Here is a 17363-nt window from a genome sequence, read left to right on the forward strand (position 1 = left end):
GCCCTTCAGCAGTAGCTGAACTAAGGCCCGCCTTGAAGTGGGAGGACCCTCTGAGTCCCGATCTGCATTATGTATGTGCAAGGACATCTGGTCTAAAGTACTGGCGAGGTTAAAACAACAGAGCGACCTGCTTTGCAGTGAACCCTGAACTAGAAATCAGTGTGACTGCTGAGTAAGCCTAGGGGTGAGAAGGCAGCAAAGCGGGGGTGGCTACGGAGGGGGCGGTGGGTGGGGGTGGGGGGGGGGGGCTTATGGGTTTGCATAAGCTCTCCAGTGTCTTACTAATTCTGTACATACCTTTTGTGTGGGAGGGCCATGCGGCCTGGAACACCAATTTCACGGAGATCTCCGTCTCAGATAATTACGGAGGCGGCCAATGCTGCCATCCCACTATGGAAAGTGCAGCCCAAGGATAGCAGCTCTTATCATCTGAGGTTCTTTTTTACATTTTTTTTCCTTTTTTAGATAAGATTACATTTTTGTTGTTCATCCTCCTCCAGGCTCCTCTGAACTTAGCGATAACACAGAATTATTTTCAAGTGCAATCATTGTGAAATGCAGCAATAGATGGAGAATGGGGAGGGTAAGCAGAGGGAGAATGTGTGCCAGCTTTTCTCCTTCTTAGGACTTTTATAACCTTATATAAGAATGGTTTACATGAAAGTGTACTAGACACTTGACCTGCAAACATCGCCGAAATGTTGGATCAACACAACATACCCAGGAAAAACATCGAGATCAGGAGACATTGTGAGCATGTCAAAAGCCTCTAGTCCAGGGGTTCACAATCACAGTTCTGGAGGGCCGCAGTGGCTGCAGAAATATTGCTGCTGACCCTATGCATCAAGTGAAACCAGGTGAGGTGGTCCGGTTATCTGATACGAACGCCTCACGGTGGAGGTTTTATGGACAGCTGAGAGGAGACCCCAGGCTCACTGGGAGCATAACATCTCCTGGAAATTGCTTGGAATCCCACATTATGAGTGGGCAAGTGTGGCTGAGGAAAGGGACATGTGGGCCTCACTGTTAAGACTGGTGCCCCCACAACTTTAGTAGAAAATGAGTGAAAAATTAATGAATTAACTAGGTTAACTAGCAAGCCTAATCGTGACACTGTTAGTGTGAACTGGGCCACACCCTACAGAAAAATACAAAAGGCAACCATCTTTGCCAGCTGAACCAAAGAAGAACACTTTTGTGTCAAGTGACTAACTGGTCTTCACACTGTAAGGCTGTCTCTTCTTTTCTGCCCTTCCAACTGAGCTACAAAGAGACAATCAGTTCATTCAGCATTGGTTCCACCTTTGCACGCAGTGACACTGGAATAGACTTTGGCGCCCTGTGATCTTCTGATAGCATCATGTCATATTATACACTTTTTAACAGTCAAATTGGAATTACTGAAAAATTTTGACAAAAGTTTCACACTAGACAGTCATATACGTTCCAACAGCAAGCGGCCCACTTTTCTTCTTGAGCAGCAGGTGGCCAGCATTGGCTGGTTTTGCCATCTTCTGCGAGTTCACCGCCCTCTGTGTTAGTTTTGTTACTTTTTCCGCAATGTCTCCGGACTTAAACAAGAGCATTCTTTTGCTTTTAACTATCGTCAACAGAATGCAAAGCTTTAGTTTCAGTATCAGCAGGATGGCCCATCTGATGGTTGCCCAGTTAAATAATCGCTGATTTTCCATACATGCTTCACAATTTGAGTTTCATACGGTGTGCTTTACAATTACTCCTTCTCATGCATGCTCCACAAAGCTTATCACTCTGTCATTGTATAATGCCAACAACTAATTCACATTTCTCCATTGCAACTTCTGTGACAGACAATGCCATTGGGATCTCTGAAATGTAGGAAACTAGGAAACTTCACTACTTTAACTTTGCTCTCACCCACGGGTATGCCTTAGTAAATAACACAGGAGAAAATCAACAAAGACAACATGAGGCTACTGTATTGGGAACCTGCTGAAGCCAAATTAACATGATGCAGTATGGATAGTCATGAAACAAGCAGTGATCGTGAATGGTCTGTCAGATAGTTACGAGAAAATTGGAACAATGAAAAAATGTAGACTGTTATTAATATTTAATACTGCCATCCCCTGAGGCTCTGCCCGTGTAGCAGTGAAACAGGACAGTGAGGAGGGCCCTGTCCGGCTCCTACTCCTGACGTCACGCTTCCTCCTCTCCTCAGCCAGCAGCCTCTGTCTCGGATTAGTGAGAATATATCACTCCTGCAAGCAAACTATGATTCTTAGTGCAATGAGAGAAGTCACAAAATCAACCGAAATGTTCGAGCAAAGTATAGAAAAAAACCCAAACTAAATTCGTTAAGTACCGTATTTTGCGCACCATAAGGCGCACTGGATTGAAAGGCGCACTCTCAATTGCGGGGCTTATTTCTGTACTTAAGCCATACATAAGGTGCACCGTATTATTCGGCGCATGCAAAAACAAGGTAACAGAAGCAAAACAATGAGTTTAGTTAAACCTTATTCTACTATGTATTTAAAAATACACTCACATTGTTTTTTGATCAGTCTGTTGTCACAAATCCATCGAAGTCCTCACCTTCTGTATCTGAATTGAACAGATGGGCAAGTTCACCATCAAACATGCCGGGTTCCCTCTCGTCATTGTCGGAGTCAGTCTCGTTGCCGGGTGGCTGTTCAGCAATGATTCCAGCTTTCGCGTAAGCTCGGACAACAGTCGAAGCACACACCTTAGCCCAGGCATCCACAATCCATTCACATATGGTGGTGTAACTTACCCGGCGCTGCCTCCCAGTCTTAGTAAGGGTGTGTTCGCCGTCTCTCATCCATCGCTTCCATGACGCTCGCAACTTCACTTTGAACGCCCTGTTTGCACCAATGTCCAGCGGTTGGAGTTCTTTTGTTAATCCTCCCGGAATGATGGCAAGCTCCGTATTCATTTGCTTCACTTGTTTTTTCACAGTATCGGTGATATGGGCACGCATGGAGTCGCAGATCAACAAAGACGGTGATGCATGGAAAAACCCGCCCGGTCTCTTCACATACACCTCTCTCAGCCAATCTCTCATTTTCTCCTCATCCATCCAGCCCTTTGGATTGGCCTTAACGATGACTCCGGCTGGAAACTTTTCTTTTGGCAGCGTCTTCCTCTTAAAAATGACCATAGGTGGTAGTTTCTGTCCATTACCGTGGCAACCAAGAACAACAGTGAAAGCCGACTTCTCATGCCCTGTGGTGCGTATGGATACCGTGCTGGTCCCCTTTTTCTCCACAGTATGGTTCACGGGGATGTCAAAAGTGAGAGGGACCTCGTCCATGTTGGTGATGTGGTTGGGCTGGATTTTTTTGTCAGTAATCTTGTTGCTGCAGTAGGTGCGGAAGATGGTCAGCTTTTCTTTGTAATCCGCTGGCAGTTGCTGCACCACGATAGTTCGTGCGCGGATGGCGAGATGGCACCTTTTCATAAAACGACAGTACCAAGACGGACCTCCTTGAAAGTGTTCAAGCTTCATGTCTTGTGCTATCGTTATTGCCTTCAGTCGAATGGTGACTGTAGAGACGCTTCTCCCGGCTGCTCTTTGTTCAAGAATCCATTGTTCAAGTTGGTCTTCCAACTCTGGCCACCTCGCCTTGTTCCCGCGGAAACTCTGTTTTGTCTTTTTAACTTGGCGCAATTCATTCTCCTGCTTCCTCCACTTCCGAACCATAGATTCATTGATTTTGAATTCTCTCGCTGCTGCTCTATTCCCATTTACAACCGCGTAACTGATAGCCTGTAGTTTGAATTTTGCATCGTAAGCATGTCTCTTCTCTGATGCCATTTTCAGGGTCCTTAGCCAAAACAAATGTTGTTTCGCAGCGCACCAGTAGTACAATATACCTACCTGCCGTAGGCGTGGCGGAGGTAAGCGTACGTCTGTACGTGGCTTTACGTAATGTTCTGCAATTGGTTTATTGCTGCCAGCGTACATAGTGTACGTATTACTACGTCCCTATGTCGGCAGGAAATGGTCCGACAGTCAATCAAGCGGAGCGCTTACTAAAATGCACAACAACATTTTTACAGATTTTGGAACTCAGTGCACACATAAGGCGCACCGAATTTGAGAAAATTAAAGGCTTTTAAGTGCGCCTTATAGTGCGCAAAATACGGTAGTTGTCTCGTTTGCTAGTTAAGCAGAGGTAAGATACGCCCTGAGGCTGGTGCGTGAGTGAGGAGGGCTCCGCCCCTTCCCCTCATCCTGCTGCATGCCTCTCGGATTCGCTCAACTAAATTGGTACTGCAAGCGAACTATGATACTTAGTGCGATGAGAGAAGTTGCAAAATCAACCGGAATGTTAAAGCAAATTCTAGAAAAAAAAAGATATAAATCCATTAAGTAGTTCTCTCGTGAAAAGCGGACAGACAGACATTAGATTTTATATATATATATATATATAAGAGAGAGATAACATAGTGCAGCATGGTGGAGCATTGCTTTTTTAAGTTGCCTCAGATGTCCAAAGGCCAGAGTTTAACGCCTTGGCCACAAGAATTTCAGCATGAAATTTGCACATTCTGTCTACTATACATTCATATGTATATCTGATAGAACAGCAGCAAGTTTGCTTCCTGCCAAAATTCTTTAGTCCCACATGACATGACTTTTCCAATGATTTCCAGTCTTAGGCTTCAATTTCATGATCTTAATAAGTAGGAAGGCATCTGCAGCACCCTCCTGTGACTTCTAGTCATGCAGTCTGAAACCTTCAGCAACTCAGTGAAAGCAGTCTGCGATTGGCCCCCAAAAAAAAAACAAAGTCATTGGGACAAGCTTATGAGCCTTTGAGATCTGAAAACGAGACCTCATCTGGAATCACAACAGCAGGAAGTAATGCAGCAATGAGGAATAAGGAACACCGGTGTTTGACAACTCTGTGAATGTCCTTGAGTGGCCCAGCCAGAGCCCAGACTTGAATCCGATTGAACATCTCTGGAGAGATCTTAAAATGGCTGTGCACCGACGCTTCCCATCTAACCTGATGGAGCTTGAGAGGTGCTGCAAAGAGGAATGGGCGAAACTGGCCAAGGATAGGTGTGCCAAGCTTGTGGCATCATATTCAACAAGACTTGAAGCTGTAATTGCTGCCAAAGATGCATCGACAAAGTATTGAGCAAAGGCTGTGAATACTTATGTACATGGGATTTCTCAGTTTTTTTATTTTTAATAAATTTGCAAAAACCTCAAGTAAACTTTTTTCACGTTGTCATTATGGGGTGTTGTGTGCAGAATTCTGAAGAAAAAAATGAATTTAATCCATTTTGGAATAAGGCTGTAACATAACAAAATGTGGAAAAAGTGATGCGCTGTGAATATTTTCCGGATGCACTGTATGTGTCCATGAGTCACACGAATTACCTGAACTCCTATAAGAAAGCAGAAGCTATGTAATTTTTAGAAACCAGACAATCGCAGCTACGTCAGCCTTCATATATCTTAACCAAGATGTTTGTAGGCTTCTATCCTGTATGCGTTTTCATTTTATCTTCACCAGGGTGGTCAAATTTAGATCCCAGAGCGCCTCACTGACTGGAAGTTTTCATTCCAGCCACTTGATTAATTAGTAAGCAATTATAGCTGCTAATGTAGCCTACTTCTTTTGCCTTCATTTTAATTGCCCAACTTTTTAAAATTCAGAACCCTTAATTATTTCCAGAAGCCAAACAATAATGAGATGCAAAGCGAGGCAACAGGTGACCAGCTAGTCAATTAAGAAAGTCAATTAAAATTAAGGCAAAAGAGGAAAAGAAGGAGACTCCATTAGCAGCACTAATTAAGAAAATGGCACTGCCAGCATCATGAAATGACACCCCGATCTAAGTCAAGTGTTTTGTGACCTGGGCCTAGAACAAGGTCACCGTCCCTCTTTTGTGGGGGCACTAAAGGAAGCTGGTGGCAGAAAGGGCATGGGACCGTAAAAAAAATTGGCTCCAATGCCTCTTTTTTATGAGTTGAGTAACTGAGCAAATGTCTGTTGAGTCAGTGATGTTTTGCTGCTCAAACATTTTAAGTAGCCTAGTGAAACAGCAAGGTGACAGCCTCGTTTTTCTAGTTGTGAAACAGAGGACAGTATTCTTGTCTGTTGTGCTGTGTGGGAAAATTTTAATGTAGACAATGCCACCTGGCAGCCACAGGATTAAGTGATCACACTCATAGCTAGAAGATATTTGACATTGGAGCAGCATCTATCCACAGAAAGCTACCACCACTGTGTGGCTGCCAGCCCCGCACCACCAAGAAGGACGAGGTTGGCACCCCTGGTACTCCCGGCACAGAGTTTGCATGTTCTGCCTGTGTCCACATGGGCTTTCTCCCACAGTCCAAAGAGATGCAAGTTAGGTGAATTGGCTATGCTAAATTGACCCGTGTGTGTGTGTGTTCACCCAGTGATGGACTGGCACCCCTGTTCCCTGTTCAGGTATTGTTTCTACCTTGTGCACGATGTTTGTTTCCCCATGACCCTGCTCAGGGGTTTTGGAAAATGGATTGATGGATGGATGGGACTGCTGGTGAAAGTGAGCTAAGTCTCAATAATAAAAAGATTAGATGAGGTAAAGTGATCAGAAAAATAAGAAGAAAAGCCTGGGTGAGGAGACAAGGGGACAAATAACTGAAAAATAGTACCAGTATATCTTTTCTAGGAACATTAGGGTAGTAAAATAATTAAAGATGAATAAAGACAAATACAATACAATTTATTTTTCTATAGCCCAAAATCACACAAGAAGTGCCGCAATGGGCTTTAACAGGCCCTGCCTCTTGACAGCCCCCCAGCCTTGACTCTCTAAGAAGACCAGAAAAAACTCCCAAAAAAAAACCTTGTAGGGAAAAAATGGAAGAAACCTTGGGAAAGGCAGTTCAAAGAGAGACCCCTTTCCAGGTAGGTTGGGCGTGCAGTGGGTGTCAAAAAGAAGGGGGTCAATACAATACAATACAATACACAGAACAGAACAAATCCTCAATACAGTAGAAAAATAAAAATTTTACAAGTACAGAGCAGAATTTAACAGTAGATGATATCACATAATATAATTTGGATTTGTTTAGAGCCTTAGAGACCACAGCCATCAAGTTGCCTCCCCCATTTGGCCATTCTACAGCTAAAACAGTGCTGGGCCAGTAAATCCAATGAAAGGACCCCTCTACCCCACAATTCCCGTGATCCTCCATCAGAGATGACTTTACCTTAGGCAGGCAAAACAACGTGGCAGGTGGACCGTGGCACCAAGTGCCACATTTGAGTACTGAGAAGAGAAACAGAATAGGTGAGGGTTAGTAACAAATTATAACTATCATATTACTTATGTTTTAGTGCTAATGACTAACAACAGTCTGTATAGTTTATCAGCAGCTCTAGTCAGGGTATGTTAAACTGAAGTAGTGAGTCTTCAGCCGGGATTTAAAAGCGGAGACCGAAGGGGCATCTCTTATAGTAGCAGGCAGACCATTCCACAGTTTAGACCATTTCACTGTTCCAGAGTGGTGTTCAGGTGTCACCCGCTGCCCTCGGGTCCCAATCCAGGTGGTTCACTGTGTGCTGGGGGTGGCAGCACGCTATCAGTGCATGGTCCCAACCTCTCTCTCTCTCTCTTAGACAAATGCTAAAGAAGAGGAGTTTCCTCTGCTTCATCACAGGGCTTGGCTCATTTCCGTTTTCACCCATAGCTCACAATATCGTTCAAAACGCATTAGATTGACTGATGTGTTTAAACTGCCCCAGAATGTGACTTTTTATATATGCCCTGGAGTGGAGCAGTGGCATTGCATGCTGGGCAAGTCTCTTTCTCAAGAGTTTTGATGTAAGGAAGCTGAAGTCGACTAGTGTGTAAGCAGAAAAGGATACATGAAAAGGAAAAAAATGAGGTTAGGTACATAAGGATAGGACAGGCAATTGGGGTGATGAGGTACAGAGGTAAGCATGTGGGATATATAAAGTCTAACTTCCAAAGAATTTCCCTGAGTGAGACGATACTAATGGTGGAATGACGGCTTAAAGACAGACGATGAATTGACTCTGAAGGTAGCTGTGCTCTGCTGATGATGTGGCATTATTGAAATTGCCAAGAATTCCTTCTTTTTTTCCTTCTCAGGAATAGATCAGACACTTTCAACACTGTGAATCTTCTCTGCTCTCCATAAGAATCTGTGTGCAGCAGGAATTTCAAATGCCCTTCTGTTACAAACGTGTTGTCCTTTCCAGCTGGACTGCTATGAAAAGGCTGGGTTGTCTATGTTACAGTGTAAAAATGTACGAAAGGGACCTTTAGCCATTAAAACCACAACTGAAATATTACCGCATCGAAGTAAAAAACATGCAGGAACTCGCCTCTGGTAAGTTTTCCAGCTTTTTAACATAAATGTCTTTAATTAATTCATGCCTCAGAGTCTGCATTGTTTCCACCACTGCGTTTCCGTAGCTGTGACCTGGCGACTGAGAATCAAGGGCATTTTAACAATTATTAAAAAAAAAAAAATCAAAACTTTTCTCAGAAATTTTTTAAAAATACATCTCTGAAAGCAGCATGGGTTTAATAATTACCATGAAAGTCCATTCTTTATTAAAAGCAGGCCACTATTTCAAGACAATATCCTAGACGATCACACAGCGTCATGCGCCTTTCTTTTTCTCTCCAAGTGGACACTGGAGTACCAATCCTGAAAATCATTTACTAGGATTGAGGAAACATGCAATGGAATGTCTGGCAGGGTACAGTAATAGACAACTTAAGATGAGAACACAGAGATGCAAAACAATCCCTTAGGTTAAAACCTCACAATTCTGTCTGTGGTCAGCTTTAATCTTGTAATTACCGGCCTGTCTGGGCCTGAAATTGATTTTTAGTTGATGGGGTATCATCTCAGTGAATCAAACCACAATGGCTTTCTGATCACAGCTTGTAAAAGTTGCAGAAGTCACGTCCATAAGCTGTGGATCCAATGGTTTAAATTCAAAAATTGGATCTCGCAGGGTATCAGGTGAAAAGATACATCCTAACCGCTACAGACTGTGACAGATCTAAACCTCTGTTAAATCTGACTGGATTACATACCAACAACTGTGGATTGTGCCATGATAAAATTAACATTAGCAGTTTGCTCAGGTCAGGAGGTCTTCAGGAGCACATCGATATCACAGCATGTCAGATTTAAACAGATCAAAGGTGTCACAAACATGCGAGTAGGAGGCAGCAACATAGACCCAGGGGGCAGTGGAGTGCGCCGACTGTCTTTCTCAGTTCTCTACAGACCTTTCCTGGGATATCCTGCAAGGTTCCGACTCCTCAGAAGACATCACTTCCAGTGCCAACCCCTTTGCTGACATCACTTCCGAACCAGAAGACATCACTTCCGGTGACGGGCGCTTTGCTGATGTCACATCTGGTCCAGAAGATATCACTTCCAATTCCGGCCCTTTTGCTGATGTCACTTCCTGTATGGGCCTTTAAAGCCTCCATTTTGGTCTGTGACAATGTTTAGAATGCTGTAAATAAATATTTTTTTTTTTTACCAATCCGGTTATTTTTGTGTCTCACTCGTATACAATGACACCCAGCCACACTTAGTGATCATTGACGCTGAATTGGTGAAGTGAAAGTCACATCTTAACTAAGTGATATTTACACCAATGATACACAAACAGGTGATGTTTAACTGCAGTCTCCCTGTGTCACCTTTCTCCTGAATGACAATATATCAATATGTTAATGCTTTCTCATTTTGGCTGTCCTGTTTTGGTTGTCCATTTAATCTTTATGTTTTAAGGTTTTGACACTTGATGTCAGCTATAGCTAATGTATTTTTTTTTTATTTGCCTGGAAAATAAATCTTGTACTGTCATGAGCAAAAAAATATATATATATTATATATATATTATATAAAAAAATCTTGGGTCGAGACGTCATTATCTCGGAGAGACACTTTGAAGTCCCGCAAGACTTCTTGCATGTCATGCCCTACTTACACACAATTTCTCAGAGACACTTTAAAGTCCCACGAGAGAAGGAAGTGAGACAAAAGGACAGCTGCTGTACAGGCTTTTAAATGATCAACGCGCAGCGTGGTAGCAGCTAGCAGCCAGCCAGCAGATGATCTGTCCATATCTCCTTAGTGTGCGTTCAGCAGGCTTCCTTCACAACATGAGCAGCAGAAATGCAAATTTGCTAGTGTGAAGCGTGCCCCCAGAGGTGGGGGTTGTGGGATGGGCGAGCGAAGCGAGTAGGGGGCACAGTCCCTAGTGTGTGTATATATATATATATATATATATATATATATATATATATATATATATATATATATATATATAGTGGCAGGCCGCTGGGGGTGGTACCCAGCCAGGACGTCCAAGAGGACCAGAGGAGGGCTTGCGCCTCCTCCAGACCACGAGGGGATGACCGCCCTAGTTGTGTTGGGGACCACGGGTGCAGGGCTTGGAAGCCGAACCCTGTAGGGGCCCGTGGTCACCATCAGGGGGCGCCCCAGTGCCTAGAGAGCCCTGGACCTCAGCACTTCCGCCACACCTGGAAGTGCTGGGGGGAAGAAGAACGGGGAAACCCGGAGTCCTACCTGGTGTGCAGCCGGCACTTCCGCCACACAGGGGAGTGTCGGCGGAGGAGTGTTGGGGAGCACCTAGAGCCCATCCCGGTGTGCATAAAAGGGGCCGCCTCCCTTCAGACAGTGACTGGAGTTGGGCGGAAGTGGACAAGAGTCGTGTTGGAGAGGAGTGGAGGTGGCCTGAAGAAGGCAGGCACTGGAGAGAGAGGTCTGGACTTTGGGGGATTGGTGCTGGAGGCACTGGGTTTGTGCAACATAAACTGTGTAAATATTGTAAATAAATGTGTGTTGGGTGCAAGATACGATGTCCGTCTGTCTGTGTCCAGGCTGCTTCTCACAATATATATATATATATATATATATATATATATATATAGCAAGCATGCTTTTCGATTTGTGTATTTATAACAATCTCTTCATGTTGATTTCAGGTTTTGTAAATCTTATGTTTGCATGTGGATTTTCATGCTGTTAAACAAAAGCAAAATGACATCATGGATAATCAGGCCTCAAAATGACTTAGAAACACAGACAATGAATCTCACTGCTCTGCCTAGAATCAGGCCTCACCCCTGGCAGCCTGGTCCCAAACTTAAAATCCAAGTTTTATAGGACTGCACAGGCCCAAAAAGAGGCTCTGGCAAAAAAGTAAAAAAAAAGTTCAAAAATACTTCTAAATGTTCCAAAATGCAAAAAAGTGCCCATCACAGAAGAAAATGACTGTAGATGTCTGGTTTGAGAAGACAAAGGCAAATTAATTTTGTTCTGAGCTTTTCATGAGTAGCGATCAATTTCATAACCTTGTCCTGTAACTCTTCTTTTCAAACAATCCTCCAGACTTATGTTGACCTCTTTTGCAAGTTGCATTGGAGAAAAGTGCCTGCTAAGAAAATAAATACAAATATAAGTACCTTTACAAATCAGTCATTTTTAATATAATAAAGATTGAACAAAAAGAACAAACAGGAAAAAACACAAAAAGGTATGTGTAAAAAAGGAGCCCAAGATAAACAAGTCTTAATACCAAAACCAATAAGCACAACCTGAAATATAAGGGGGGGCGGTCCCTCAACAGTGATGTAATGGTGGCTCCGTCTCTTGGGATTCCACCCACAGAAAACAAGGAACACAAACAAACAGCATACATACATACACAACACATAAATGCCAAACAAGAAATAAACATAACAATATACACAAAAATACAAAACAACACAAAATACATGAAAATAATAATTTTAAAACAAGAGTAATAACCAAAAGGAGAAAACATTAACTAGAGAAAAAATCCTGGCTGAAACATAACACAATCAAAACCAAACAATTTAAGATTCATTTTCTTTGTATGGTCATTTATAACTGAGACACTTGGTTCCATCTGTCAAGTTTCAGCCAGGGTTCCTCCCATGCTGGTCTTTTTTGTTCATTTTTTCACCCTTTATTTATGTTAATATTGCTTCTGTTGATTATGTGCATTGTTTTTTGATCTTGCCTTTTGGCTGCCTATGTTATGACCCATGTGTTTTGTGGGTGGTCCCACCTGCCATCACTACCAGGAACTGCCCTATAAATCCAGAGAGTCTCCCACATTTCCCAGTTGTTAATTTCAAACTTGATCGGGATTGGGTGTGTTTACTTATGCTGCATTGAAATGGTGGATTTCAAGTGTGGAGATAAAGAGATAACAACAGACAGAAAAAGGTTTTAGGGTAGCCACCCTGTATACTTGGAAGAAGTAGATGAGAAAAAAAAAAACACGTCTTTTCAGGTTGGAGTCCAAAACAGAACTGAGTAGTGCAACAAATATGGCGGTTATAGAGGTGGACTGGAGGAAGTGATGTCAGAATGGCTGGAACCGAAAGTGATGTAGGAATGGTCGAACCCGAGAGTGATGACCTTCTGCTGGTCTGCAAAGGAAAAAGAGAAAGAGTTGCATTGGATGTGTTTGCACTGGGTTGCCTTAGTGGTTTTAGACAACTCCATTGTTTCTTGTGCTCTACATAGATTCTTTGTTATTGAAGAGTATTTTGGGAACAAAGTTTTATTTTTATAAATATATGGTGCTGCCCCTTATTATTAGTCAGGGATTGATGGAAATATCCCTCTAGTGGGCATTTTTGGAAGAGTTTTTTGGAACTTATTGGAATTTATGTTCTGTGGGATTCCCAGTCCACAATACCTTTCTCTGACTCCAGTTTCTCCTTGTACCCGACACCTATGCATTTCTCTGAGATTTACTATTTAAGACAACACTTACTTTGATTCGGACTGAGATTCTGTTTGTTAAGTTGCATAGTACATGACTTCTAAAATTCAAATAATAAACAGGAATATAGTCCAGATATCACCAGGCTCTTGAATGTCATGCAGAAGCTGGAGAAGGTTCACCCATGAAATGCTCAAAACTGACTTTGATGGTTGATCTAGAGCAGAGGTAGCCAAACAGTCAATCATGGTCTACCAGCTTATCATCACTGGATTTCGATTTCTATCAAAATGTATTTATTGCTTCATTACGAGTGAACATGGCCATAGGACATCAACATGCACTGATGGCGATGCCCTGCAGAATTGCAGGTACAAACCAACAGGCTATGCAAGAGTGAAGCTACAGTATGTTTAAATTATTGTGTTTCTAGTAAAACACAGTCGAGTTTAGCCCATAAGAGATTCACGAGCCTCCTTCTATAATTACGTTTAATATGTTCACCAACAGGAGACGCACTCCGGCAAGCACACTCAGCCTTTACTGGCTCGTAACCCCACCTCCACCCCTCAGCATCCATGTGGACCCTGCAAGCCCTGCTCCCTTCTTTCACCACCATCCCTCGGTGTCCATGGGACCTCTCAAAAAGTGTCTGGCTGCTCCTGCTCCACTTTGTTACTCATCAGGAGTGACTCTGCCTCTGGACCTCTCTGTGAGGTTGGGTGCTCTTGCTCTACTTTGTTGCACAGTAAAAGTGACTCTAACCCTTGAGCGCCACTAGTCTCCCTGACCACCATGCCTCCTATCTGCCGCACTGATCCTGGCATCATCGTTCACTCTCTGCCTCTTCTTTGACTTTACCTTTATGTTTCCCTCGTCTTCCTCCTCTCAATCCTCTTGCCCAGGCTCATTTTGATCCTGTGTGGGTGCAGATGCATTAATGATGGCCTAATGAGGAAACTGGGTAAACTGATCACATCTGCACATGAATGCACAATCAGCCAATTTCCCCATCAGCAATTCCCTGGGGCTGCATGGCTTTGCTGTGTAAGTATCTACACTCACCAAACCTGAGCTGCTAGCCTCTTGTTAATACTAAAAACACACACCACTACGGACCACTTTAATGTGGCTAACCTAACCACCTAAATCCGGCAAGCCTCAAAACTGCCAACTGCAGACCGTCAGCCTCGCACACTCTAAATGAGACAAATTGGCAAAATGACAAGAAATGTTCCAAAATACCACCCGACACCAACAAGTGGAAGAATGACAGTAAATCATCAGCTTGTGTACAAAAAGGCAACCAAAGAATCTTTATAAATTTAGGAGGTACATTGAAACATAAAAAAATAGCAAAATTCTCAAAAGAACAAAAATAGGAAACAAGGTTAACTCATGTGGAAGCTGAACCAGCAGCCTTTGTCTCACTGTGTAACCCTGAGCAAGTTATTTAAGCTGCCTCTACTCAAAAGTTATCAATTTTTTCTATACTGCTATACTTTGTGACAGATAGGGAATACCACTGAGCCCAAGACGCAAGACGCAGTGTGCGTACACAGCCAAGAGTTCAAAATAAAATCAACTTTATTATTCACAAATACCCTTTTTCAGGTCCTTTTTTCCAAAAATGCTCACATGCACAACCCATATTTTAATTCTCTTGGTGGTTCTGAGGCTAGGCAACTGTGCCAGTTTGAATCCTGGAAAATGATTCCACTCCACTGGGCCCTCGAGTAAGGCCCTTAACCTGCTATTGCACCATCTTGGGTAGGACGTTAATCCGCATCCAGCCCTGTAAGCAGCTGTCCTGACTTGCAAAGGAAAACTCGGGGGTTCCATTCAAACTAGTGTGGTGCTGAGGTCCTAATTTCGGATCCTGAGGTGGTTCGTCGTGTGGTGGGTGTTATCAGTGCATTCTCCAAACCCCCTCTCCTTCAGGCAAGCCTTGTCCTCCTCTTCCCGACTCTGTTAGCAGTAAAAACAGGTCACTAATTAAGACAAGGGTTAGAATGAAAACCTCCAGGACCGGAGTTGGGGACCCCTGATTTAGATCATCTATTTATTAATGAAGAGTACTACTCTGTTTCTCAGTTTGAGGTTTTGAACCCTTGACTGCGGAAGCTAAAAGCACTACAGCACCACTTCCTGTTGTTTTCTGTGTCCTCATTGCTCAGCTCATCCCAACCCGCACCATCACAAGGTAGCTTTGTTGTTTTTCCTTTAGGGACGTTGCTGCATGCGTGATACGGTGGTGGATACCGATGCTTCATATTTACACATGCTACATACAGAAAACAATTTATAAAGCATTTTTGTAAGGAAGCATAAAATCAAAAGCACTGCAGGCAATACTGATTGATTGACCTGATCTAACGAAACTGCATTCCAATCACAAAAAGTCCAGAACTTTCCTTTTGCTTTCTGATCAAGCTGGTGGTGTGAGAAAAAAAAATAAAATAAAAAAAATACTGATATTGTTTCTTCGGGGGAAAAAAAAAAAGAAGGAATTCTAATAAGTAAATAGATGAAAGAGGAAAGGCAAAGAAGAGCAATGCCGAAGCCACGTACTTTTGTTAATTAAAAATTCTCACTTTCATTGCAGTTAATTACATTCATGAGAAGCAGAGGAAATGGGAATTGGCATTCCCGCGCCCGCTGTTTGTAATCCAGGCAAAATGTGATTTGATCACAGGGACATCACGTCTTCGTAATATTGCATTAAGAAGAGGAGGGGGGGGAAAAAATACACCCCAAACTGACTACTGACAGGAAAAATAATCATAAAAAACTAATTAGTTCTGAAATGCTCAGAACTAAGAGGGCTGAACTCGGGGGGAGGGGCGTTTGACGAAGATAATATTCTAATACGGCTGGCAGAAGTGATGAAAACACCTGTAAGCCAGTCGCTGGCACACAATCGTGTTATCAGTTTGGGCTGCTTGCCAGACCCATTAAGCAAAGGCCTGCTTTGGGCCATGCACCCACGCGAACGGCATCAGAGGGGTGGGGGGGTTGAGGTGGGTGCACCTAGATAATGAAAGAGCCACCGGTTAAATCGCACTAATTAATGATTTGCTGGTTAATCAGAGGGCCCAATGCTAATTACTCTTTTTAATCACTTTTCTTTGTTTTCATTTCTTCTCCCTTTCCAAATTCCCTGGGAGCCCCTTTTGATTTGCCGAGGTCAGTTCGTGATGACGTGCCGACTGGTTATAGCCCAGCTTATATGTCACAAGAGCATGTGGCCGATACCGAGAGCTGGCTTCATAGCAGTGTTCAGTTGAATCAGACAGACTAAATTCATAGACGCATTTTCATCCCTCTGTTCTGCAGTGATCCTCATATACTCTTTCTTATGCTTTGCCTTCTCTCTGAACATCAGTGTCCATAACTGGCTTATTTCCAAAATGACCATTGTCATTTACTAGCTGCTGTAGTTTTTATTCTGTGCCATTTGTTTTCCTGTTTCCACCAATATCTTCTCTTTTTTTTAAATCTGGTAACACTTCCCTTTCTCTCCTATAGGAGGAGTCTTCTTGTCAATCTGAGTTTTAGTGTCATTATCACATCCTTTGTCCTGCTGTAAGATCTTCCATCTGTAGGTCAGTATCCATTTTGGCCTTCTTATCTGTCCCAAGTCTTCTCTCTGATTGTGCCTATAAAAATCAGCTTCTCTTCAAACTCACTGGTTGGGTCCATCACCTTGTAGTGGGGCTACATAGTAATAGTGTTATTCAATGTTTGTACTGAGTGCGTTTTGTTTCCATCGTCCCGTTTGCTGTTTGTGTGCGTCAGTAAATGTCGTCCCCGTAAATTACAAGGGGGATGGATGATGGAAAGAGACTGCAGCCCCAAATTGGAAAACACCTGTTAACGATCAATTACATCCGGCAGTACTATTTAAGCAATCAGGAGGAAACTAGGAGGAGGAGGAGAAAGATGGAGACAGAGACAATTTTTCACCACCACGAATCAACTTGCCTGCTGTTTTTCCACATCCCGCTTTTGCACCAGTTTGTTTTCATTCCGCCAGACTGACTTCAATTCCCTCATCACCAGAGACCCTGGGGTCGGATTACATCATCCACCACACGCCAAAGATTCACAGTGAGGTTGTTCCATTTAATCTGGGAAATACAAACGCATCTCTTATCAGTTGACCAGTCATCCGCATTCAGGACAGTTGTACACTAGGACTCAAGTTCAATATCATTGCCATTTTCCGTGTTTCATTCATTGTTGTTATTAGTTGTCATTTGTTATGTTACAGGGGCAAGGGAGGGTTTGTTGTGTGTGTGTATGTATATATATATATATATATGTATATATATATATATATATATATATATATATATATATTTATAGTGTTGTCACGGTATTGCTCTGGAGGGATATATATACTGTATATTCTACATGGTGTATGTGCAATAGTGTTTTGTTGTTTTCTGTTTTAATATATTCACTTATTTTTACATATCTGCTTTTCTTTTGTGCTTATGTTTACACCGTCGATTGTGGAGAAAAAAGTTTGTTAGAGGTACGGCTTGATATTTAGATTCCTCT

This window comes from Erpetoichthys calabaricus, chromosome 18, assembly GCF_900747795.2.
Source record: "Erpetoichthys calabaricus chromosome 18, fErpCal1.3, whole genome shotgun sequence".
NCBI lineage: Eukaryota > Metazoa > Chordata > Cladistia > Polypteriformes > Polypteridae > Erpetoichthys > Erpetoichthys calabaricus.